This window comes from Oryctolagus cuniculus, chromosome 3, assembly GCF_051225735.1.
Source record: "Oryctolagus cuniculus isolate XC-2025 breed Fujian yellow rabbit chromosome 3, ASM5122573v1, whole genome shotgun sequence".
NCBI lineage: Eukaryota > Metazoa > Chordata > Mammalia > Lagomorpha > Leporidae > Oryctolagus > Oryctolagus cuniculus.
In genome coordinates, this window is record NC_142869.1 from 59,689,451 (window position 1) to 59,717,298 (window position 27,848).

General features: G+C 40.2%; 1 long non-coding RNA gene across 8 annotated transcripts in view; it reads right to left on the reverse strand.

Annotated features, from left to right (window-relative positions):
• LOC138848967 (uncharacterized) overlaps positions 1 to 27,848 on the reverse strand; it is a 217,875-nt gene that overhangs the window by 165,484 nt on the left and 24,543 nt on the right. For all 8 annotated transcript variants that reach the window (XR_016231486.1, XR_016231487.1, XR_016231491.1 and 5 more), the window contains exon 2: positions 18,568 to 18,754. This is a non-coding gene — a long non-coding RNA (uncharacterized LOC138848967). The remainder of the gene's footprint in view (positions 1 to 18,567; positions 18,755 to 27,848) is intronic.

Sequence of the window (27,848 nt, forward strand, 5' to 3'; positions counted from 1 at the left end):
TCCAATTCAATCCCATCAAGGTGGCATGTACCAATGCCATCTCACTAGTCCCAGTGATCAATTTCAGTTCACAATTGATCATAATGATAGGACTAAGAACCAAAGGGATCACATAAACAAGAATAGTGTCTGCAAATACTAGCTGATAGAATCAAAAAGGGAGAGATGATCCAACATGGGAAGTGAGATACACAGCAGACCCATAGAATGGCAGAAGAGCCCATGAGAGTATTATCAGGCATGGAAAGCCAAGACACTCAGAAAAAAAAAAAAAAAAAAAAAAAAAAAAAAAAAAAAAAACCCTAAATGAAAGATCTCTGTGAGTGAGATCCCAGTGGAAAGAACGGGTCATCAAAGAAGGAACCTTTCTCTGCAGGGAGGAGAGAACTTCCACTTTGACCATGGCCTTGTCTAAATATGATCAGAGTCAGTGAACTCAGGGGGCTTCCATAGCCTTGGCAGCTCATGACAATATGACAAGCACCTAGGATGATTACTGATGCCATGAACAAGAGTGTCAATTTGTTAAGTCAACAACAGGAGTCACTGTGCACTTACTCCTCATGTAGGATCTCTGTCCTTAGTGTGCTGTACATTGAGATTTGGAAATTTATATTCATTAAATAAAAGTTAAATATATATATAAAATTTTTAAAAAAAATTTTGGGATATGGCAAAAGCAGTGTTGAGAGCAAAGTTTATAGCAATTGGTGCCTACATCAAGAAATTGGAAAGGCACCAAATAAATGAGCTTTCAGTGCATCTCAAGGATCTAGAAAAACTGCAGCAAATCAGACCCAAAACTAGTAAGAGAAGAGAAATAATTAAAATTAGAGAAGAAATCAACAGAACTTGATCCAAAAAAAAAAATTACAAAAGATCAGCAAAACGAAGAGCTGGTTTTCGAAAAAATAAACAAAATCGACACCCCATTGGCCCAACTAACTAAAAAAAGAAGAGAAAAGACCCAAATCAATAAAATCAGAGATGAAAAAGGGAATGTAACAACATACACCACAGAAATAATGTGAGTCATGAGAAATTACTACGAAGAGTTGTATGCCAGCAAACAGGGAAATCTTTCAGAAATGGATAGATTCCTGGACACATACAACATACCTAAATGGAACTGTGAAGACATAAAAAATATAAACAGATATGGACTGGTGGAGAAATTCAATAAACGTGTCCTGGATTGTGGTTACATTATGTTCACTTTAGGGTTTGAGCTTGGGTACACCTCACTGAGTATCTGAAAGAACCCATGCAAGGGGCCAGCTCTGTGGCACTGCAGGTTAAAACCTGAGCCTGCAGCATCAGCATCCCATATGGGTACGTAGTTAAGTCCTTGCTGCTCCACTTCCGATCCAGCTCTCGCTAATGTGCCTGGGAAAGCAGTGCAAAATCACCCAAGTGCTTGGGCCCCTGCACCCACGTGGCAGACCCAGAAGAAACTCCTGGCTCCTGGCTTCGGATCAGCTCAGCTCTGGATACTGTGATCATTTGGTGTGGGTGAACCAGTGGATGTATATAAAAAAATAAAGTTTCAACCCCATTCTATCAATAATTTCTTCAGTGAAAAGAACAGTGTCTTCAAAGTTCTTGAGAAATTAATGGGTATCAACACTAATCTTAACGTATTAAATAAGTACGTATGGTAAAGAATTAGGCCTTGTTCAAAGAAAAGAGCTGACCATTGAGACATAGTGTCAGCTGGGAGATTCTGAAAGATAATCTCTTCTGATGGGAGGGTCTCTGTCTGCTTTGGTTTAGTTCATGCAGGATAGTCCAACAGCATTATTTAAGGAAGAAGAGTGGCACAGCAGATATTTGTGGCGGGGATAACCATACAACAATGTCCGATAATGCAAGGTAAAGGTTGTGCTCAGGAGCGTTGGTGGTTGATGACTGAGTGCAAGCACACTGCAAATCAATTGTGCCCGTGTAACGGAGCTCCCAGTAGAAACTCTGAACACTGAGGCTCATAAGCTTCCTTGATTAGCAATACTGTATATGTATTGTCAAACACCAGTGGCAGAAGGCCAACGCACTTTTACTCCACAAAGGACAGCAAAAGCTCTGCACTGTATGCTTCTCCTGAATTCTGTATTCTATTTCTTGCTTTGGATAATTTCATCTGTGTGGGTTCCCTGTAATGGATTGTAACTATAAGTATAGTAGCTTTAAATGAGTTCTGTGAGTCTTTGTAGTGTATTTTCACACTTGGGGACTCCTCTCCAAAACTTGTTGTTGCTGTGAGAAATGTGGCCTCATGAGATTGTGTAGTCTGCAGTCAGCCTCAAACACTTACAACGTTTAAGAGATAAAGCAGAGGAAAAACAGAAAAATGGCAGGTGATTTTTATGAAAAAAAAATATCTGTTGGAGACTTAGAAATAATTCGGGAGAAATGTGGGAGGGTTACAGATTCCAACTGGGTCAGCACTGGAGTGACTAGAAGATTTTACTTTAGAACTGCTGTTAATGGCTCTATTTTTCTCCCTTTTCCAGCATAATTTGGAAAACACGTGATATAAATTATGTGGACATTTTATTTCCAATCACAGCCAAGCATGTTTCTACCAGATAAGCTCTTTTGTAGGTAAAACTATAAAATCTCAACAAACCACAAAAAAGAATGACCCAAAGGCACTAGAGAGTAGATGAGAGCAGGATGATACTACGGAAGATTCAGTACTTGGATGAAGGGCATAGCATGATATGCATTTCCTGTTCTCCTGAGCAGCATTTTTACTTGAATGTGGGAAGATGTATGGGTCAGATAAATGGGATCATTGGAACTCAGAGAGAGACTTATGGCCTTATTTAAAAAATCAGAACATAATCTTGGAACCATAACAATGACTAGAAAATAGAGAAAGAATAAGAGATTTCCAAATCTATGGCACCTTATCAATGCTTGTACAGGGAAGACTACAAGCAGCCCAGCTAAGATTAAATAAATGAATAAATAAATGAATTAATTAATTAGATGTGCTGCCCACTGTAGGAAGGAAAAAGAGAAAGAGAGATCATAAACTTAATGTTCCTAAGAAAAGCAATATAAATGTCTCTACAATATGTCATTCATGAGGTCAAAAATATAGTGTAAAACAACAGGCCGGCGCCGCGGCTCACTAGGCTAATCCTCCGCCTTGCGGCGCCGGCACACCAGGTTCTAGTCCCGGTCGGGGTGCCGGATTCTGTCCCGGTTGCCCCTCTTCCAGGCCAGCTCTCTGCTGTGGCCAGGGAGTGCAGTGGAGGATGGCCCAGGTGCTTGGGCCCTGTACACCATGGGAGACCAGGAAAAGCACCTGGCTCCTGGCTCCTGCCATCGGATCAGCGCGGTGTGCCGGCCCTAGCGCGCCGGCCGCGGCGGCCATTGGAGGGTGAACCAACGGCAAAAGGAAGACCTTTCTCTCTGTCTCTCTCTCTCACTGTCCACTCTGCCTGTCAAAAAAAATATATATATAGTGTAAAACAACTCAACATATCATAAAATATATGAAAATATAAAATATGGCTCATTTTCATTAGGAAATACAGTTGATTGAAGGCAAACCTGAGTTAACACAGAGATTAGAATAAGAAAGCAAGGATTTTAAAACAGCCATTATATCTGTTATCCCAAATATAAATGAAAATATATGTACAATGAATGAAAAGATACAAAATCTCAGCAGAGAAATGGAAATTATTAAAAGAATCACATGGAAATTCTAGAGTTGAGAAATTCAACATCTGAATTTTAAAAATGTATGGAATGTCAGTGAAAATTGTGGCTTAGTGGATTAAGCTCCTGGACGGGTCTGAGTCCTGTCCCCACTTCTGATCCAGCTTCCTGCTGATGCATGCCCTGAGAGGCAGTAGATGGTAGTTCAAGTGCTTGGGTCTCTGCCTCCCACATGGAAGACTCATATGGAGTTTTCTGGCTCCTGTTTTTGGCTTGGCCAATCCCAGAATTGCAGGTATTTGGGGAATGAATCAGATAACAGAAGGTATTTCTCTTTCTTCCTCTCCCTATCTCTATATCACTCTCCCTATCACTCTGCCTTTCAAGTAAGTAAACTTAGAAATGTGTTGAATGAGCTTAAGAGTAGAATTGAATTGGCAGAAGAATCACTGAACTTGAAGACAAATCAAGAGAAAATGTCTAATCTGAACAATAAAAAGTGATCCAAAAAAGAATTAAAATAGTCTCAGAGATATATGAGGTTATTATCAAAAGCTATAATATAGGTATAACTAGAGTCCAAGACAGATAAATTAGAAAATACTGGAATAAATAATGCCTAAAATTTCCTCAAATTGGGTAAAAAGAAATGTTTATAGATTCAAGAAGCTTAGCAAACTATAAGCAATAAATACACACAGAAAAAGATCCACCTATAAAAACATCCATATCTGTCATAATAAGCTATTGAAAATAAGAAAAAGGCTTTAAAGAAGCCAGAAAAAATGGCACATTTCATGTATGGGAACAAAAATTCAAGTGACTGGAGATCTCTCATCAGAAACAGTGGGTACTATGTACAAAGAAATAGCATCTTGAAAGAGTTGAAATAAAAGAATCAGTCAATCCAGGATTCTATATCTAGTGAAAGTATCCTTTAAGAATGAAAGCAAAATATATACTGGTATATCCCATACCAGGAAATGCCAGGTTTATCCAGAATTGTCTTACATCTGCCTCTGATTCCACAGAAATTGTGCTTCCCAACCTGTTTAAAAGGTTCAAGATTTATAACTAATCACCTAAAGGATCCTCCACCCTCTCTGTGGTATTGTAAGGTTTACCTGCTGGTTTACCCATTACATCAACATGTTTGTGAACTTCATAGGATTCAGAAATCTCTATCCTGTAAGTTTTCTATACCTACCAAAGTTATACCATTGACTCTATAAACGTGAGGCTTGCTACTAGCCTTGGCTATGTTCAAATTCCACATCATCAAGAAAGCTGATGGTAGCTCCCTTAAAGCATTCAGGTTGCTTCAATACTTTGAAAAACTTATGTAAAAGCATGCAGAATGTTGTTTACAGAAACACAAAAAAAAAAAAATCAAGTAGGCACTCATAAGTCAGCATGAGGCTTTAATTTATATTAAGTATCTTGAATCCCTTGTACTAAATAACCATGTAACTACAATATATCATGACTCAGGAGATTTCAAAAGAATTTTAATAAATGTGAACATTTTCACATCCATCTTTTAAATTTTCTCTCCCCTAACTTTGTCAAATAAAAATCTTCCTGTGATCATTCTGAAAAAAAGAAAAACTTCCTTTTTTCTTTATTTACACAGTGATTAAAATGAGATAATACTACTAGGTGCTTAATGTCTATGGTATTTGGAAAACTTGCTGAGATTCCTGAAGCTTATTTTACTTCCTTAAACATCTACAAGTGAAAGTCAAAATGTGAATCTTTTCTAAGTGATGCTCATCTCAGAGAATCTCCATTAGATTTCTGGTGGGAGCACTGACTATAAAACTAAGGCAAGCCACATGGCGAATTCTGTAGTCAGTTGAAAATGTCTCAGTGAACTCTTTGGGAAGCTTTGATTTTGTGGCTTGGTTTTAGGTATCAGCCCTCTCAAGTTACACTTGCTAGTTTTAACCCTGGTATGAACCCTTAAAATTGAAGAGTAATTTTAAGGAAGTGTTTTCCCACCACACAAAGCCCTCAGTAAGAGCTCTGTAATCACAAACCACAGACTAAAGATGCTGTGTTTGCAAGTCTTCTCTTGTATTAATCATTTTTATTCTCTTTAGTGCCAGTACCCTGAGTTATTCAAAACATAACCAACTTGGTACTTGTTTGGGAACCTCAAATTATTTTTCCCTCTTTTAGAATTTTTTAATCCATGCTTTATTTTGGAACTCAAAGTCTGTATCATCAAGTAGCTCAATGTGATCACTAGAATTACAAAACTGCAAGGGAATCCCTCGACACTTAGGCAGCTTCTTGCTGTTCCTGACTGTGCTCCTCTCTCCTTTCCCTTCTGATCTACTTTCTGTCTTCTGCTTACAAGTTCCAGCTCCCCTACGAAGTACTTTGGATACATTTTCTTATTTCTTCCTCACAAAAATCTTAAAAGGATGTTAAATATAAGAGTGGGAATAAGAGAGGGAAGAGATGTGCAATTCGGGACATGCTCAAGCTGACTTACCTCAAATGGTAGCGTTAGAAACATACCAGGGGATTCCAACTCAATCCCATCAAGGTGGCATGTACCAATGCCATCTCACTAGTCCCAGTGATCAATTTCTGTTCACAAATGATCATAATGATAGGACTAAGAACCAAAGGGATCACATAAACAAGACTAGTGTCTGCAAATACTAGCTGATAGAATCAAAAAGGGAGAGAACAATCCAACATGGGAAGTGAGATACACAGCAGACCCATAGAATGGCAGATGTCCTAAACAGCACTCTGGCCTCAGAATCAGCCCTTAAGGCATGCGGATCTGGCTGAAGAGCCCATGAGAGTATTTCAGGCATGAAAAGCCAAGACACTCTGGGGGGGGGGGGGAGAACCTAAATGAAAGATCTCCACGAGTGAGATCCCAGTGGAAAGAACGGGTCATCAAAGAAGGAGGTACCTTTCTCTGCAGGGAGGAGAGAACTTCCACTTTGACCATGGCCTTGTCTAAATATGATCAGAGTCAGTGAACTCAAAAGGCTTCCATAGCCTTGGCAGCTCATGACAAGAGCCTAGGGTGATTACTGATGCCATAAACAAGAGTGTCAATTTGTTAAGTCAACAACAGGAGTCACTGTGCACTTACTCCTCATGTAGGATCTCTGTCCTTAGTGTGCTGTACATTGTGATTTAATGCTATAACTAGTACTCAAACAGTATTTTTCACTTTATGTTTCTGTGTGGGAACAAACTGTTGAAATCTTTACTTAATATATGCTAAACTGATCTTCTGTATATAAAGAGAATCGAAAATGAATCTTGATGTGAATGGAAGGGGAGAGGGAGTGGGAAAGGGGAGGGTTGCGGGTGGGAGGGACGTTATGGGGGGGAAGCCATTGTACTCCATAAGCTGTACTTTGGAAATTTATATTCATTAAATAAAAGTTAAAAAAAGGATATTTTGAATGCCCATTATGAGGTTGAAATGGAGGAGAGTTAGAAAAAATAAGTAAAATAATAAAAATTGTATAGTTAGGAAGGGATGGATAGAGCCAAGCTCTGAAACATGGAGTTGATTTTTTCTATTTTTCTATTTTCCCTATTTTTTCTTTCTCTCAATCTCTCTCTCCCTCTCTTTTTTTGAAAGGCAGACAGAGGGAAAGAGAGAGAATTTTCTATCTTCTGATTCATGCCCCAAATGCCCTCAACAGCTGGGGCTGGGTCAAGCCAAAGCCAAGCACCCAGAACTCAATCCTGGTCTCTCACCTGGGCGGCAGGGAGCCGAGTACTTGAGGTGTCACCTGCTGACTCCCAGAATCAGCATTAGCGAGAAGCTAGAACTAGAAATGAAGCTCTAACACAAGCTCTTTGATACGGGACACAGGCATCCCAAGCGGCTTCTTACCCACCACGCTAAACACCAACCTCTGCTTCTCTTTTTACAAGGTGATAATACAGTAATTCATCAAATTGTATATACTATTGTCCTGAGTTAAAATGGTTCCACTTATAACGTTTGGACTTCACAATGGTGCCAGGGCTACACATATTCGATAGGAACAGTACTTCAAGTTGTGAATTTTGATCTTTTTCTGAGCTGAGGATTTGTAGCACAATTCTCTCTCACAGTAGGCTGCAGTTTTAAGCCAGCCACATGATTACAAAGGTGAACACAATACTCTAAAGCATACTGAGTTGTTGAGCTGTTTGGTAGATTAGGTGTATTAAATGTATTTGCATTTGTTACTGGTTTATTAGGATGTATCTCAGTCACATGGCAAGGAGCATCTATATTACATACAATAAGGTATTTCAAAAAGTTCACTGAAAATAGAATTATAAGGGGTTTTTTGATGCAAAAATATTTGAAATCTATGCATATGAGGGGTATTCAAAAAGATCTTGGAACATGTGTATTATTTTAAAATTATGGGTGTTGACACTGTGGCATAGCTGGTAAAGTCACCTCCTGCAGTGCTCACATCCCACATGGGCACTGGTTCAAGTTCCGGCAGCTCTGGTTCATGTCCGAGCCAGCTCTCTGCTGTGGCCTCAGAAAGCAGTGGAGGATGGCCCAAGTCCTTGTGCCCCTGCACCCACTTGGGAGATGGGAAGGAGCTCCTGGCTCCTGGCTTCAGATCTGCCCAGCTCCAGACATTGCAGCCATTCAAGGAGTGAACTAGTGGATGGAAGACCTCTCTCTATCTCTCTTTCTGCCTCTGCCTCTCTGTAACTCTGCCTTTCAAATAAATATATCTTTAAAAAAAAGGAAAGTTAAAATTTACAGGGCCAGCGCTATGGCGTAGTGGGTAAAACCTCCACCTGTGACACTGGCAAACCATATGAGTGCTGGTTCAAGTCCTGGCTGATCCAGCTCTCTGTTAATGTGCTTGGGAATGCAGTGGAAGATGGCCCAAGTCCTTGGGACCCTGCACCCACATGGGAGACCTAGGAGAAGCTTCTAGCTCCTGGTTTTGGACCAGCCCAGCTCCAGGTGTTGTAGCCATTTGGGAAGTGAACCAGTGGATGGAAGACCTCTCTCTCTCTGTCTCTCCCTCTTTCTCTCTGTAATATCTGCCTTTCAAAGAAATAAATACTTAAAAAATTATTCATGGATTTTAAATTTTTTGTCTCAAAATGAACTTGTTTTAATTCCATTTTTCCATGAACATTTTGAAGTATTTTCATATATAGCTAAACATTATATATTTATATAATTATTTAATATATCATTATATATTTATATAATAGAACAGGCATTTGAATTTAAAGTATATATAACTATACTATAAGCAAATTTTATGTAACAATATTCATTGAAGTACATTACACATGAAATGCACAATAAGTTTAGTGTCTGCATTTTAAATAATGTTTATATATGCAGTAATCTTAAAGTATAAACTCTTAAGAATCAAGGTGCTCTTTGTAGGTATAATTATATATTTTGAGTCAGTATATTTTAGTCACATGTCCAATGTTGAAAACATCCTTGCCACAGATATATATACCACTTCAAATTTTGACTGCTTCTCATTATAAATCAGTCTAATAATGATCTTGTCAATTATGCTATTATAATCTAATAATGACCTTGCCAATTATGCTATTATAGAAGAACTATGACTAATTGTTACAGCCAATAGTAGTTGTAAAAATAATTTCTGTTAAAGTAGCTTATATTGATTACACTGAAAAATTAGCATAAGATTTTATTTATAAAAATAATTATTTTATTAATAATAATGTCAAGCCATAATTTGATAACATGGAAATATGATAACTTGCTGGCCAAACAAGTGTATCGCCACTGTTGATGTTGACAGAGAGTTAATAGTGTACACCAGAGTAGCATACAAAGGATACAGCATGTGACTACTGTGATTAGGGTTGCCTGTGCTATACTAACTGCTAACATTTTTAGTAGTAATTCTAGTGCCATAACTTACACAACTTACACTTTGCTGAGCAAAGGTAAGTTTTACTAGATTCCCTAACATTCACATTTTACGCATTATAAATATTTGGCTTAGAAATAGCAGTATATAGTTTCTTTGTCATCCTTTTTAACTCATTTTAAAGCACTTAAAATTAACTTAATATTTTGACTGAATAATCTTTTTTTCTGCCAGGTGAAAGACAGTCTAATGAAGGGTGGTACTAAAATAAAAGATTGAAGGAACTACCTTCAACTTATTTAAGAACAAAATTTTAAAGAGCTAGAGTGAGCTTGACAGTTTGTTTTTAACAGGTTAGCTCCAATAAAGATGTGTATATATGTAGAGTTGATGAATATACCTCTATTTTCTGTGACAGAGGAAGAGAAGATTTAAAATGTAGTCTTGACTGTTGGAAATTTGCATTGCATAAGCCAATGCTTGGTTTTTTATTTATTTATTTATTTTGATTGAGATCTTAACCTGCCAGAAATAAACTCCTTTTTCTTATTGTTACCATTTCTTAATAGTATATGTCTAGCAACAATTGCAGACAAAATTTCCTACTTGCTACATGGTTTTTAACAGACCTGTGGGCTTAAGCAAGCGGTGATACTGGCAGATGAAATGAAGTAAAATTAATGAGCTCTGGTATAAAAAGCCGAGTGTGAAGCCAGCCTGGCAGTGGGTGAGAAAAAATACAGATGAAGAAAAATACCAGGGTGAGCACTGGAAGATGTGTGGGCAGTAGTTCACTAATAGGTATGAATATAGCTTAAGTGCTGTGGGGGAAATGTGTAAAATGGGGGTGTAAAGTAAATTAAGCACACGTTTACAACTGTGATTCCTAAAAAGAGCTCTCACTAACCAGACCAAGGAAAGGTCATGGGATCTTCAAAATATTCCCACCCAGTAACTGTACAGTTTCTTTTTTTTTTTTTTTTTTTTTTTTTTTTTTTGACAGGCAGAGTGGACAGTGAAAGAGAGAGACAGAGAGAAAGGTCTTCCTTTGCCGTTGGTTCACCCTCCAATGGCAGCCGTAGCCGGCTCGCTGCGGCCCGCGCACCACGCTGATCCGATGGCAGGAGCCAGGTGCTTCCTCCTGGTCTCCCATGGGGTGCAGGGCCCAAGCACTTGGGCCATCCTCCACTGCACTCCTGGGCCACAGCAGAGAGCTGGCCTGGAAGAGGGGCAACCGGGACAGAATCCGGCGCCCTGACCGGGACTAGAACCCGGTGTTGCTGGCGCTGCAAGGCGGAGGATTAGCCTAGTGAGCCGTGGCTCCGGCCCCGTACAGTTTCAATAGCAGTAACAAGTGATCCTAGTCCTTGAAAGACTAAAAGCTCCACAGTCTCTTTGGGTTACTTGGCTGAGATCAGCCTGGAGTTTCCAGTCAGGCAGTTTTGATATCTTAGAACTCTGCTCAGTTTGACTTAATTTAAACATGAAGAAACACAGTCTGTGTTTCAGTCCCAGGAGATAGAAAGTATTTCTAAGTGGGAAGATATAGTTCAATTGGTAATCTAGAAGGAGGGACACAGGATTAAAAAACATTGCATAGACACTTGAATTTCTTAAGGGTTTTCCTTTCTGCAGATATGCCTTGTAGTTTTCGTTATTAACAACATGCATATTTGCCCCTTTGTAATTAATCTTTTGGCTATAGGATAGTTTATAATTCTTTATGATCAGTGAAAGAATGTGTTTACTATCCTAAACTTAGATATCTTAAATATCTTAATTTTACCACTCTGAACATTTACCCTTTCTTCAGTATGGATATGAGAAACATAAATAACCTCTGATAAAAATAACTGGGTTGCCAAGTTGTTTTAATTAGTGCTTCTAAACGCGTGCTTCACATCCACATTTCGTTTCTAAGGAAGCTGGTCTCCACAATGGCTGCTAGGCAGTTTTCACCTACATGGTCTCCAGGGAATACAGCTTCCACTGACCCCTGATTGCAAGTGGAGGCTGGGGAAACCTCATTGTTTTTCTTTCCAAGCAATCCATATTCATATACCCTATTTTGACACCACAGACTTCTCTGGCTACAGATAAGAGTAGAATTATCACACAAAAAGCACAGAGGTATTTTTAGAATTTTCTATTAATTTTCTGAAGATCCTCTGTGAGAAAATTCTAGAATGTCCTAGACCATAACTGTTTTGTCTGTTTTTCAATCCCATCCTCTACACATATTGCAGCATAACCCATATAAATGGAAACTGCGGGTTTGAGACTCTCAAACAATTGCCCATTGTCTTTGAGAAAAATGTCCAAGCATCTTCACATAGCCATGTCTTCTGCAATGTGGCCCTTGCCTACCCATCTTCCCACCTCACAGATTACATGCCAACAATACAGAACTCGCACACCATGAAGTTGGTCACTTCCAAGGCTTGGTATATATATCTTGTTCTACCTCTGGCATACCTAACTCTTAAGAGTCTCATCTCTAAGAACTTTCAGCCTTCTCTGAGACTGCATCCCTCCACACACTATCAGGTGACACTACAGTTCCTTTCTCCTGGAAGTTCTAACACCTGATGCCATCACGCCCTTGCATTTTATTGTGTATGTAGCTGGCTTCACACCTGCATTCTAGAGGGCAAGGATTTCATACACTTTTTAAGAAATTATTTTATTTACTCAAAAGGTAGAGACACACAGAGAGAGAGCAAAAGAGAGATCTCCCATCCTCTGGTTCATTATTCAAATGACCACAACAGCCTGGGCTAAACAAAGTCCAAGCTGGGAGCTGGGAACTCTGTTCAGGTGCCCCATGTGGGTGGCAGGAACCTCAACTACCTGAGCCACACCCTGCTGCCTCCTAGGGTGTGCATTAGCAGGAAGCTGGAATCAGAAGCAGAGCTGGGACTCAAACGCAGGCACTCAGATAGCCCAAGGAGCGTCTGCACCATTAAACCTGCTCCATGTGTTATTTTATCACCCACAGTGCCTTAGCAGATATCCTGGCACAGAGTAGACATTCAATAAATATTTTGTATGAAAAAAATTAATACATTGAAATTAAGCTGAGCTAAATCATCCAAATGTAAGGTCTGATTCAACTTTATTTATGTTCATTGCCATAGCTGCTGCTTGCCTACATTCTAGTGTTGTGTCTTTGCTTAATATGAACATCTCTTATGAGTTCTGTTTTGTGGATAGTTTTAAAAACAGCGTATTGTTCTGTTTCTCTGGTTTTAGTTTTTACTTTAAATAGGTTTTTTCTGCATTTTACTCAAACATTGTCTGTTTTCTAGTTTTCTTGTTTCTAAGATCTTATATAGGTACTAGATGGTCAGTTAATAATGGATTAGAGTGGTTGGAAAAAATACGCAATCTAATTTAAAAAGAAAACAGTGCTTAAACAATTGTAAATTCTATGTTTGGATAGTTAACTCAAAATTGTTTCAGTATATGTGTATTTGCATTCCTGTTATTCATCTGTGGATTAAAAATGAGCATCACCTTCTAAGTTAGCTTTACTGAATGTTGATTTCAAAATATGATAATCCATGGGTAATTCAAACTTCAATATTCTTATTAGAAAGGCAAAATGTCAGACAGAAAGAGAAAGGAATAGAGAGGGGAAGGGAAAAGAAAGGAAGGGGAGGGAAGGGGTGGGGAGGAGAGGAGAGGAAAGGGGAGGAGTAGGAGATCTTCCAATCCACAGATTCACCATTCAAATGCCCACAACAGCCAGAGGGAGGCCAGGACAAAGCTAAGAGCAGAGAACTCCATCAGATTCTGTCATATGGCATCAGGGACCCATACACTTTGGTCCACCTGCTGCCTACCAGGAACATTAGCCTGAAGAGGAATAGGAAGCACAGAGTAGCCAGGACTCGAACCAGCCCTCCAGTATGAGACATGAGCATCCCAAGAAGCAATTTAACACATTGTGCCATAATGCCCACTTGAAATTTCAGTATTCCTAAAGCACCCATGTGGGAGATGTGGAAGAAGCTCCTGGCTTCAGCCTTGCCCAGCCCTAGCTCTTGTGGTCATTTGGGAAGTAGGCCAGAGGATGGAAAATTTCTCTCTGTCTCTCCCCCTCTCTCTCTGTAACTCTGCCTTTCAAATAAATAAAGTAAAACTTTAAAAAAAAGAAAGAAAGAAATTCCAAGGCCGGCGCTGCATCACAGCGGGTTAAAGCTGCAGCCTGCAGTGCCAGCATCACATATGGGCACCGGTTCAAGTTCCAGCTGCTCCACTTCCAATCCAGCTCTCTGCTATGGCCTGGAAAAGCAGTAGAAGATGGCCCAAGTCCTTGGGCCCCTGCACCCACATGGGAGACCCGGAAGAAGCTCCTGGCTTCGGATCAGTGCAGCTCTGGCCGTTGCGGTCATTTGGGGAGCATACCAGCACACGGAAGATGTCGATGTGGATGTCAATGTCGATCTCTTCCCCCCGCCCCCGCCACCTGGGTTTTTTTCGCTCTACCTCTCTCTGTAACTCTGACTTTCAAATAAATAAAATAAATCTTTTAAAAAATTCCTATTTTATGGGAGTAAAATGCTTTCAATACATGAAAATATAAACCTTCTGGATGCACTGATCTTGAACTGGATCCAATAACAGAATAAAGATTATCCAATCTTGAAACACCTTCAGTACAACTCATTTATTTATAGCTATAACATCCTACCTTGTTATTCCTCCTTCTGCTCAGAGCTATAACTGTAACACATTAAATAGAATCTCTGTCTTTCCCCACCTATGTGTATGTCTGTGTGTTGAAGATTTATGTTATTTATTTGAAAGAGTTAAAGAGAGAAGGGGGGGAGGGAGAGGAAGAGGGAGGGAGGGAGGGAGAGAGAGAGAGAGAGAGATCAATCTTCCATCTGCTGGTTCACTCCCCAAATGGCCACAACAGCAGGGGCTGGGCCAGGCCAATGCCAGGAGCCAGGAGATTTTCCTGGTCTCCAACATGGGTGCAAGGGCCCAAGCACTGCTCCACTGCTTTCCCAGGCACATTAACAGAGAGCTGGACCAGAAGTGCAGCAGCCAGGACTGAAAGCAGCACCCACATGGGATGCTGGCACTGCAGGTGGCTGCTTTACCTGTGCCGCCACAAGGGCCTCGCTTTGTGTTTTCTACACTACACCCACAGATGGAGTGGTTTTATCCTGGGCTCCAGTAGACTTTGTTGGAAATAGATTTTCCCATCCATGACTATTCACTGAATCAAAAACAAACTTAATACTTGAGTTCTGTAGAACTAAATCTTAATTTAACCACTTATGCGGCACGGAGGGTAAAGCTACCGCCTGCAGTGCCAGCATCCCATACGGGCACTGGGTTGAGTCTCAGCTGCTCCACTTCTGATTCAGCTCTCTGCTATAGCCTGGGAAAGCAGTATCCTGTGCCCAAGTCCTTGGGCATCTGCACCCGTGTGGGAGACCCGGAAGAAGCTCCTGGCTCCTGGCTTCAGATCGGGGCAGCTCCAGTCATTGTGGCCAAATGGAAAGTGAACCAGTGTATGGAAGACCTCCCTCCCTCTCTTTCTCTCTCTCTCTCTCTCTCTCCCCCACCTTGTCCCTCCCTCTGTCTCTACATCTCTCTGTAACTCTGCCTTTCTTTTTAAAAAATAGGATTTATTTAATTTATTTGAAAGGCAGAGTTACAGAGAGGCAGAGGCAGAGAAAAAGAGGTAGGTTTTCCATGCACTGGCTCACTCCCCAGATAGCTGCAACTGCCAGAGCTGTGCCAATCCGAAGCCAGGACCCAGGAGCTTCCTCCTGGTCTCTCATGTGGGTACAGGGGCCCAAGGACCTGGGCTATCCTCTACTGCTTTCCCAGGCCATAGCAAAGAGCTGGATCAGAAATGGAGCAGTCGGGACTCCAACCGGCACCCACATGGGATGCCGGCACTGTAAACGGTGGCTTTACTCACTATGCCACAGCGCCTGCACACAAAAATAATTTAACCACTTTTCCATTCTACATATTTTCCCTTTTTCCTACTGACTGCAGATAAAGTAAATAAAAATTATTATCTTGATTACACTTGACCACGGTACCCTCAAAAATAACTAGCACAGGAACAATGCAACTAGACTCATTTCAATTATGCTTTCTCCCAGAATTTACTGAATCAATTATTACATTTAGTGTCACTCATTAAGTAATGTACTAGCTTCATTGGTTTGGTCTTCACTATTTACTTCCTTTGTCTGGACTTATTTTCACAGAGATGCATGAAAAATTGCCTGGCTAGGCTTTAAACTCTTCATCTATAGGCATTTTCTTTACTATTTCTTTTTTTTTTCTTTAATCCCTTTAAATTTAGGCACCATAGAAAACTCTTATTTTCCTCATAATGAACTCCTCAGTGTGTTTCACAGTCTTTTGTGGAAAATAATGAGATAATGATAGTGCTCTCAGACCTATATTTTCTACTTGATAGACTAGCAATTATATGATTAAAGCATTTTTAGAAACTCACGTTAAGTATATGATACCCTAGGAACCAGTCCATCATGTAATTACACAGTCAGGAGAGAAAGAATTTACATAACTAAAAGCCATCTGAACAGTATTCATGACCAGTCTGTGATTTTTTAAATGGATAAATATTTAAGAAATATTAAATAATTCTCTATACAGCACACTTTTAATGTTAGTTAGGAACGTGAATTCTGTATTGTATAAATTAGGTTTAAACTTCTATTTTCTGTCAATAGTAAAAGGAAACTGTGCTAACCTCCACTGGAAACATGTGCTAATGAGCTGGATATATGAGAACAACCCAGATAAACCAGAATATTTCTCTCAAAAAAGACAGGTACTTATACAACAAAACAGGCAGGCAATACCCAGGTATTTAGGCTCTTTGATGAACACCAGTTTTACCAAAGATTTTCTTAGATCCATCTTAAAGGCAAATTTGATTATGATTTTCTTGAATGTCAAATCATTACACCTGCACTGTGAAACTGGAAGAGATCTCTCTCTCTCTCTCTCTCTCTGAAAAGTGATCCCTGTTAAATATAAGAATGGGAATAAGAGAGGAAAGAGATGTACAGTTCGGCATATGCTCACTCAGACTTACCCCTAATGGTAGAGCTAGAAATATCCCAGGAGATTCCAATTCAATCCCATCAAGGTGGCATGTACCAATGTCATCTTACTTGTTAAAGGAGAAAATGATCCTACATGGGAAGCAGGATACACATAGACTCATAGAATGGCAAATGCCCTAAACAGCACTCTGGCCTCAGAATCAGCCCTGAAGGCATTCGGATCTGACTAAAAAGCCCCATGCGAGTTTTGCAGGCATGGAAAGCCAAGACACTCTGGGGGGAAAAAAAACCTAATTGAAAAATCTCTGTGAGTGAGATCCCAGTGGAAAGAACGGGCCATCAAAGAAGGTCGTACCTTTCGCTAAAGGGAGGAGAGAATTTCCACTTTGAATATGGCTTTGTCTAAATAAGATGATAGGTGTTGGTGAACTCAAGAGGCTTCCATAGCCTTGGCAGTTCATGACAAGAGCCTCGGGTGATTACTGACATCATAAATAAGAGTGTCAATTGCTAAACCAACCATGGGAGTCACTGTGCACCTGTTCCCCATGTAGGACCTTGTCGCTCGCCCATTTGCGGAGGAACGACACCGGACCCTGTGCTGTTCTTTTTGCCCGGCCCTTCCCGGGTTTGCTGCCATCCCCCCGGCCCCCGTGGAGGGGGGCACCCCCGCCACTTTCCCTGCTTCCACGGAGGAGCGGCACACCGCCGGCCGGCTCTCTCAGGGGTTGCTCAGATGTTCCTCAGATGTTCCTGGTGCATGTTGTCTCTCTCTTCCTTTATAGTCCTCTTCCACCAATCCATGCTCTGCTGCCCACATGCCGAGCACGCTGCTCTCCTCCAATCAGGAGCAGGATCAGCTTCTGCAGCTCGTCAGTCGAACTGGTGAGGCAGCTGTGTAGAAGTTGTTTGCTGTCTCTCAGCACCATATTGTGGGAGATCAGATGCATAGAATTAGTCTTAGTTCCAGTAATTTAGTCTAGTCTCGGTTGCTCCCCACAGGACCTCTATCCTTAATGTGTTGTACTATGTGAATTAATGGTAAAACTACCACTAAAACAATACTCTATACTTTGTGTGTCTTTGTGTGTGCAGTCTGTTGAAATCTTTACATAGTATATACTAAGTTGATCTTGTGCATATAAAGATAATTGAAAATGAATCATGATGAAGAATGGGATGGGAGAGGGAGTGGGAGATGGGATGGTTGCAGGTGGGAGGGAGGTTATGGGGAGAAAAGCTGCTATAATTCAAAAGTTGTACTTTGGAAATTTATATTTATTAATAAAAGTTGAAAAAATCCAGGAGGGACATTAACCAGAGGCACAAAGGGTTCAATTAGTGTGTATTGAAAGGATCCTTCCTCAAAATCTAAATATATTAATATCTCCCTCTTCTTATTGCCTTGTTCGGCTCACAGAGCCCACCGTCCTGCTTTCCTGGTTCATTGAAGAAGACTACAGAAATTTCCAGAGGCAGAGCCCTAGAACTAATCCTTCTAAGAGATGATCTCGAACAATGAGCAAGTAATCCCAGAAAGGCGGCTTAAATGGCTTAAATTAAATGTGAGGGCTTCAAAATGCCCACTTTGAAAATGTACATTATCTTTTAATGCCATCTCTCCATAAGCTTGTAGTCGTACCATCTTATTAGGAAAAAGAATCAGGACACCAAACTATGTATGGTATTTTACCACTTGTAGTTTGGGTTTGTTGTTAAGAAACAAAGAGGAAAATATCTCTGTAAAAGTACACAAGAAAACTAGATGAGGGTTTTTTGTTTTAAATTATTTCATATGGTATGTTATGCAAGCATGAGGGCAGGGAAGGGAGGAAAATTCCAAGATATATCAGTATGTTTTCTAGGCTTTCAATAATTTTAATGTATTAACTACTCAAAAACTATGCGAGCATTTCAAAAAGAAAGGAAGGAGTCTTTCTTTAACTCACTTATCTGAAAGGCAGAGTGGTAGGGATCTTCTCTATGCTGGTTCACTCCTCACATCATCACAGCAGCAGGGGTGGGCCAAGCTGAAGCAGGAGCCAGGAACTCATCTGAGTCTGCCACATGGACGATGGGCCCAGCACCTGGGCCATCCTCTGCTAACTTCCCTGGAGCATTAGCAGGAAACTGGATCTGAAGAGGAGAACCAGGATTCAAACTGGCACTCTATCTCTGTAGCTCTGCCTTTCAAGTCAACATATAAATATACAAACTAATCCTTAAAAAAAAATTTCATGGAAATTCATAATATGTAGAAACCATGAGTAGATTTTAATGTGTTTTGAACCAAAACAAATCAATCTTTGAATTCTACTTTCCATGGACTTTTGGAAATGCCCTCACATAGATGTGTTTTCTTTCGTGTCTGGGTCTTCTCCTTCCCCAAATAGCATGGGCTTTCTACAGTTGAATTGTGAAGCACACACAAAAAATAAGACAGTATTCTTAATGAAGTTTTCTGTTGCACTAAGGGACAATTACAACAAAGTATATGCTTATTTTAGAGTTGCTAATGAAATTTCTTTAAAAAGGTCAAAACTATTTAAAAAAAGAAACTACTGTATTTTGCAAAATGACCCAAACATTGATTGTGACACGTGCACTTTCAACGCCAAGTGTAAAAACATTAAGTCTGTGATTGTAGAGTAGATTGAAAATGTCTTTTTGAAAAAATTAAAGAAAAAAGAAAGGAAGAAAGGATGGGGGCTGGGGGAGGGAAAGAGAGAAGGAAGTATGGTTATGTTCTTAGAATCACACCTTTGAAATATCTGAAATCTGTTATCTTTATATTAATAAAAATTTAAAAACTGAAAAAGAACATTGCACCTGGCAATTTTGATAACCAACTGCAACCACTGATACAATTCCTGGCTTATCACTTTATATCTAGGGATGTTTTCATGAAAAAATTTAAATTGTTTCTTTACCTTATTTCCACCTGAACATAAATTCCCCATCTTCCTAGCCACAATAGGAGACAACATGGTAGCATATCAATAAAACACATTCTGGAATAGTCAAAACCTGATGAGAAATGTGGAGGCCTGGAGGTCAGGCAAGCTGCTCTGTTGTCACTCATTTTCTGAGCTAATGTCACACTGATGTAAGATTTAATGGTTTGTTGCAAACAGACAATATTAAAAAGAACATCTTTTAGAAAACAGACTTTCAGAAAATTGAAGACAATAATTATTATGCTTAAAAAAGCCATCAGCTGTGCATTTATAATATGACCTATCATAAAAATGTCATTTTATTTATATTAACATCTATTTAAATGTTTTGAATTTATTGTTATTCCCAGCAGCTAACAATAAGAAAATAATAGCATTAAGCTCAGTTTGAGATCTATTTTTTACTAGAAATCATGACACTAATGAACTCTGAAAATATTGGTAATATTACTTCTTTCTCAGTCTTGTAAAACAACAACGAATGTCTATATATAAAGTATATATAAGCCAATTATGTATGTGTGTTTATAACTTGACAGGTGAGTTTCTTCAGTCTAAGAAAAACAAAACACAATAGTTTGTTGTATTTTTTACATTAGACAAAATGTGTTTAATTAATTTTAATATAAACTTTTATCAGAACTTATTTTCATTGAATTGTGGAAGTCAAACAAAATAGGATATTTTGAAATAAAATATTTTAGAAAATGTTGAATAGAGCCAAAATCCTATCCAGAGAGATCTGTATTATAGAAGCACAATATCCAGTAATTTCTGGGTAATTGAGAGGCTCTGTGAGAATAAGGCCTTTGGGTTGAAATCATGGTCAGGGAATCTAAGGATTCAAGGGCACGAGGACTCCAGAACCTTAATTTTTTAAAATAAAGATAATTCCTCTTATGAAATATTCAAGAGGATTAAATTTAGCATGTAAGCAAAAGAATCTAATAAACTATAAAATGATAATACCACTGTAAGCTATTCATATTATTATTGATAATACATCCATTTGAATGCCAAAACAGTATTAAGATTTCAGTGCATAGATTCAAACAACTTTAAACCATTTTAGGTAAAAAGAGTAAAATATATTACCACTTTAACTCTTACTATATATTTTTGCAATGTTTAATGCACATGATATTTATATTTGAGGGAAACAAAACATCAGCATTTTTTCTTAAATATAAGTGTTCTTCATTTATCAATAATAATCTTGAAAGTAAATTGCCTAAAATCTCCATGTTTCAAATTTTTGAATAGTTTGAGAATAATTAGAATTAGTTCTACTTTAAAGACTTGGTAGAATTTGGCAGTGAAGCCATGAAGTCCTGGGTTTTTCTTTTTTGGGAGGGTCTTTATTACTGATTCAATCTCCAGTTTTATCCAGTGCCATTAGGCAAGAAAAAGAAATCAAAAGAATATAAATTGTAAAGTAATATCTCAAATTATCTCTGCCGATGTCATGATCCTATATAGAGTAACCAAAAGACTCCTCTAAGAGACTATTGCAAAATATAAAATGGTAAGGTTGCAAAACATAAAATCAACACACAAAAATCAATTCCTGTACACTGACAATGCCATAGCTGGGAAAGAACTTGTAAGATCAGTACCATACATTGCAGGTAAGCTGTGGTACAGTGGGTTAAGTCACCATCTGCAGCACCACCATCCCATACTGGCACTGGATTGAGTCCTGGCTGTTCCACTTCTGACCCAGCTCCTGCTAATGTTCCCAGGAAAGCAGCAGAAAATGGCGTAAGTGCAGCTCTTTGCTCCTGGCTTGGGCCTGGCCCAGCCCTGACTATTGTGTCCATCTGGGGAGTGAACCAGCAGATGGGAGAATTCTCTCTGTCTCTCTCTCTCTCTCTCTCCCTCTCTCTCTGTAGTTCTGACTTTCAAACAAATCTTATTTTAAAGATCAGTACCATTCACAATGGCTACAAAAAACTTTTAAATACCTTGGCAGAAATTTAACCAATAGGTAAAACATCTCTATAATAAAAAACTAAGACATTAAAGAAAAAAACAAGAAGACACACAATAAAATGGAAAAATTTTCCATATTCAGGAATTGGAAGAATTAATATAATCAAAATGACCATTACGTCCCAAAGCAATTTACAGATTCAAGGCGATCCCAATCAAAATACCAAGAACATTCTTCTCAGATGTAGAAAAAACAATGTTGAAATTCATATGCAAACATAAGAGATCCTGAATAGTTAAACCAATCTTAAACAATAAAAACAAAGCTGGAGGAATCACAGTACTAGATTTCAAGACACTATAGGGCAGTTACAATAAAACTGCATGGTACTGGCAGAAAAATGGACATGTAGACCAATGGAACAGAATAGAAACCCCAGAAATTAAATCATACATCTACAACAAATTAATCTTTGACAAATGAGCTAAAATCAGTCTCTGAGAAAGGACAATCTCTTCAACAAATGGTGCTGGGAAAATTGGATCTATGTGTGCAGAAATACAAAACAAGACCTTTATCTTACACCTTAAGCAAAATCAACTCAGAGTGGATCAAAGATCTAAATTTAAGACCTGATACCATCAAATTACTGAGGAAACCCTGCAAGACTTTGGCTTGGGAAGACTTATTGGAAAAGACCCAAGAAGCAAGGCAATAAAAGCAAAAATAAAACGGGATTATATCAAGCTAAGAAGCCTCTACACTGCAAAGGACACACTCTGGAGAGTGAAGAGGCAACTGATGGAATAGAAGAAAATATTTGCAAACTATGCAACTGATAAGGACCAATATCCAGGATCTATAAAGAGTTCAAGAAATTCAGCAACAGGGGCCAGCGCTCTGGCTTAGTGGGTAAGGCCACCGCTTGCAGCGCTGGCAACCCATATGGGTGCTAGTTTGAGTCCCAGCAGCTTCACTTCCAATCCAAGTCTCTGCTATGGCCTGAGGAAAGCAGTGGAAGATGGCCCAAGTCCTTTGGCCCCTGCACCAGTGTACGAGACTCAGAAGAAGCTCCTGGCTCCTATCTTTGAATCGACCCAGCTCTGGCCATTATAGCCATCTGGGGAGTGAACCAGCTGATGGAAGAAATCTCTCTCTCTTCCTCTCTGTAACTCTGCCTTTCAAGTAAATAAATAAATCTTTAAAAGAAAAGAAACTCAGCTGGTGCCACGGCTCACTAGGCTAATCCTCCGCCTTGCAGCGCCAGCACACCAGGTTCTAGTCCCGGTCAGGGCGCCGGATTCTGTCCCGGTTGCTTCTCTTCTAGGCCAGCTCTCTGCTGTGGCCCTGGAGTGCAGTGGAGGATGGCCCAAGTCCTTAGGCCCTGCACCCCATGGGAGACCAGGATAAGCACCTGGCTCCTGCCTTCGGATAGGCGCGGTGCACCGGCTGCAGCGGCCATTGGAGGGTGAACCAACGGCAAAGGAAGACCTTTCTCTCTCTCTCTCACTGTCCACTCTGCCTGTCAAAAAAAAAAAAAAAAAAAGAAAAGAAAAGAAACTCAACAACAAAACAAACAATCCAGTTAGGAAATGGGCAAATGACATGAACAGAAATTATTAAAAAAAAAAAAAAAGACAAATGTCATGTTTCCTCTGATATGTGGCAATTAATATAGAATACAAAAGAAGTATAGAAATGAAACGGACATTTTGTGATATGATGAGCCCTTGTTTATACTCCTATGGACCGGTGGTCTTCCTACTTTGTACTTGTTGACTATTATGATTAGTGGTGACTTTAGCCTGTGATTATAGAATAAACTTCTGCCTTTGCAAATATTAATTAAAAGAGAGGGACTGGCATTGTGGCGTAGCAGGTAAAGCCACTGCCTAGAACACCAGCATCCCATATGGGCACAGGTTGGAGTCCCAGCTATTCCACTTCTAATCCAGCTCCCTGCTGATGTGCCTAGAAAAAGCAGAAGATGGCCCATGTCCTTAGGCCTCTGCATCTATGTAGGAGACCTGGAAGAATTTTCTGGCTCCTGACTTCTGGGTACCCAAGCCCTGGCCATGTAGCCTTTTGGGGAGTGAACTAGTGGATGGAAGCACTGTCTCTCTTTCTCTGCAACTGTGCCTTTCAAATAAAATAAATAAATAAATAAATTTTAAAAAAACCTCTTCTAAAAAAAATGGAAAGAAAGTAATGGAGGGAAGGAGGAGGTTTGGGAGAGGAGGAACTGTAGTTATCTTCATAGAACCATATCTGTGTAATCATGAAATAGAACCATATCTGTGTAATCATGAAATCTGTTCTCTTTATATTAATAAAAATTAAAAAATAAAAACTATTCATCTCCTACTCCCGCTTATTAGACAAAACCCAAAATGGCCATCTCCTTTTCCTAATTGTCAGATAAAACACAAAAATGCCGGTGATGTTTTTAAGTAAGAAAAAAGTCTCTTTTATTTACTGACATGTCTTTGGAGTACTTTGTGTTTTATTTGTAAACTCACTGACAACTAGCCAATTTAACAAGCCAATAAAGGACCTAGGTTCTAGTCTACTATGAATCACTCAGCTTTACTGACTCTGTGACCTGGTGTAAGCAGCTTAACCAAAACTGTCTCAGGTTCCTCACCTACGTAATGGTGGGTACTAATAGTACCTACTCCTCAGAGATCTGCTGTGAATGCAAGTGAGCCTTCACAGGTTCAGAACTGAGTGCAGTTGGGCACAGGGGAGGAACCCACCCCACCATCCAGCTATCCAGTGTCTGCTGTCACAGACGACTGTGCATCTCCTCACATGGGCATCACAGGCTCGCTGATCACTCCCAAACCTTATTTGTGAAGACCAACAGGACCGGACTCCACCTCAGATTCATCCTCTTCCCCGAGTCAGGCACTCACTCTGGGAAGCCCATTTAGATGAAATCAAAGTGACCCCTCTGTCAAGTGAAATTAATGAACAAATCACCTATTTTTATTTATTTTTTTTTTTTTTGACAGGCAGAGTGGATAGTGAGAGAGAGACAGAGAGAAAGGTCTTCCTTTGCCGTTGGTTCACCCTCCAATGGCCGCCGCGGCCGGCACGCTGCAGCCGCTGCAGCCGGCGCACCGCGCCTATCCGAAGGCAGGAGCCAGGTACTTATCCTGGTCTCCCATGGGGTGCAGGGCCCAAGCACTTGGGCCATCCTCCACTGCACTCCCTGGCCACAGCAGAGAGCTGGCCTGGAAGAGGGGCAACCGGGACAGAATCCGGCGCCCCGACCGGGACTAGAACCCGGTGTGCCGGCGCCGCAAGGCAGAGGATTAGCCTACTGAGCCGCGGCACCGGCCCATATTTACTAGTCTTAATCATAACAGCCTTAGCAAAGGTTTATTCCAAATTCTTGCCATAGGACTTCATTTCTTCATTCATCTAACCAAAAAACAAGTACTTAGGGAACCCTCACTATATTACAAGCCCTGTAATATGTAGTGGAATACAAAATTAAGCAAAAAAAAAAAAAAGCAATCTCTTTTTTCATGTAATAAGTTAGGAGGCCGGCACTGAAGCATAACAAGGAAAGCTGTCGCCTACAGTGTCGGCATCCCATATGGGTGCCAGTTCGAGTCCTGGCTGCTGAGGAAGTCACCATGACGTTGCTATTAGATAAAGGTTTGTGCAGTTAACAGGGGAAAAGAAGCGAACAGCTGTGCTTGAGTGCAAGAAAGTAGACATGGCCAAGGAGGGAAAGTGATGTTAAAAGCCTGAAAGAGCTGGCGCCGCGGCTCACTAGGCTAATCCTCCGCCTTGCGGCGCCAGCACACCAGGTTCTAGTCCCAGTTGGGGCGCTGGATTCTGTCCCGGTTGCTCCTCTTCCAGGCCAGCTCTCTGCTGTGGCCAGAGAGTGCAGTGGAGGATGGCCCAGTGCTTGGGCCGTGCACCCCATGGGAGACCAGGATAAGTACCTGGCTCCTGCCATCGGATCAGCACGGTGTGCTGGCTGCAGCAGGCTGGCCGCGGCGGCCATTGGAGGGTGAACCAACGGCAAAGGAAGACCTTTCTCTCTGTCTCTTTCTCTCACTGTCCACTCTGCCTGTCAAAAAAAAAAAAAAAAAAAAAAAGCCTGAAAGAAAGAGGTGAGATTGGACTTTTAGACTTGAGAAGGAAAAGGTAAGTGAAACAAGACTGGGAGAATAAGCCCAGCCCTTCAAGCCATGTTAAAGGGCTTGTTCTCCAATGCTAAGAACAAAAGAAAACTATGGGAGAATTTTAAGCATGAGTAAGTGGACGGTTTTGAGCAGAGGAAGGGGTGGATGTGTTGGGATGTGGATTCTACCTGTGAAGAACTGTTCAGGGGTGGTCAGAGTGAGTGTGGAGAAGCCAGTGAAGAGCTTGTTGCTGGGGTTCTAGAAGGAAAATGTGGATTAATTAGGGCAGGTGAACTAGAGTCTTTGCAAGTGATGAAGGAAGACTTGGTGTTTCCTAGGACATAAATCCTCTCTTTCATTGTCCAGGCGCAGTTTTCATAGAAAGCCATTTTCCTTTCGAAGTGTCCTAAAAGGACTCAAGTCAAGGCTACTTGTGGTGAAAAGGATTCTGTGTACATTTGAATTCATAAGGGAATATAAAATTCCAATTTCTAAATGATCAGTACAGGGGCTGGCATTGCAGAGTACTGGGTAAATCTGCCACCCTTAACTCCTGCATCCCATATGGGCATCAGTTCATTTCCACTTCCAATCCAGCTCCCTGCTAACAGCCTAGGAAAAGCAGCAGAAAACGGCTCAAGTGCTTGGGCTTCTGCCACCCACATGGGAGAATCCAGATGAAGCTCCTGGTTACTGACGGGCAGGCTCCGCCCTGACCACGGCAGCCACCTGGGGAGGGAACAAGCAGGTCAAGACCTCTCTGTCTCTCCTTCTTCTCCCTGTAACTCTTTCAAATAAATCAAAAGATCTTTAAACAAATTAATTAAAAATAAATGAATAAACAGTTTTATTTCTGACCAGAAGAAGCCCTTGTTTGGTGTTACAGTAAAAACATACACTACTGAAAATGAACCAAATGAAAGAACTACCATTGAAATGCATTTTTATTATGAAAATATCATAGGCAAATGATCATTTATGAGAAATTGGACCAAAGAATAATGACACTTTTGAAAGAAAGAAAAATACATCCAGGAAGTTGAAAGTCACAGGCAAAAATAGTAACAGTTAGTTATTTAAAAAACATTAGTTATGTCAAAAACAATTGATAGTAACTTATTGTTAAGTAATTGATAGTAACAATCCTTTTTTTTAACTTTTATTTAATGAATATAAATTTCCAAAGTACAGCTTATGGAGTACAATGGCTTCCCCCCCATAACTTCCCTCCCACCCGCAACCATCCCCTTTCCCGCTCCCTCTCCCCTTCCATTCACATCAAGATTCATTTTCAATTCTCTTTATATACAGAAGATCAGTTTAGTATATATTAAGTAAAGATTTCAACAGTTTGCACCCACATAGAAACACAAAGTGAAAAATACTGTTTGAGTACTGGTTATAGCATTAAATCACAATGTCCAGCACATTAAAGACAGAGATCCTACATGAGGAGTAAGTGCACAGTGACTCCTGTTGTTGACTTAACAAATTGACACCCTTGTTTATGGCATCAGTAATCCCCCTAGGCTCTTGTCATGAGTTCAAGGTTATGGAAGCCTTTTGAGTTCATCGACTCTGATCATATTTAGGCAATGTTGTAGTCAGAATGGAAGTTCTCTCCTCCCTTCAGAGAAAGGTACCTCCTTCTTTGATGACACATTCTTTCCACTGGGATCTCACTCACAGAGATCTTTCATTTAGGTCATTTTTTTTTTTTTTTTTTTTTTTGCCAGAGTGTCTTGGCTTTCCATGCCTGAAATAGATAGTAACAATCCTAAAACCTTTGGCCTGATGACTGACTGCTGCCTCAGAGAGGTCTTCCATATTTTAGCCACTAAACAACCATGATTTATATGTAGAAGTGGTTTATATGCCAACAAGGCACCTTCCTCATAACTTCACAGCAACCGAACAAATTCACACAAACACACACACACACACACACACACACACACACACACACAATAGTTCCAAATATACATAAACTCACACATCTCAAAGGATTAAATAGGAAACAACAAAAAAAAAGGAACAGCACAGGCCTGTGCCATGGCTCACTTAGCTAATCCTCCACCTGTGGCGCCTGCACCCTGGGTTCTAGTCCCAGTTGGGGCACCGGATTCTGTCCCGGTTGCTCCTCTTCCAGTCCAGCTCTCAGCTGTGGCCTGGGAAGGCAATGCTCGGGCCCTGCACCC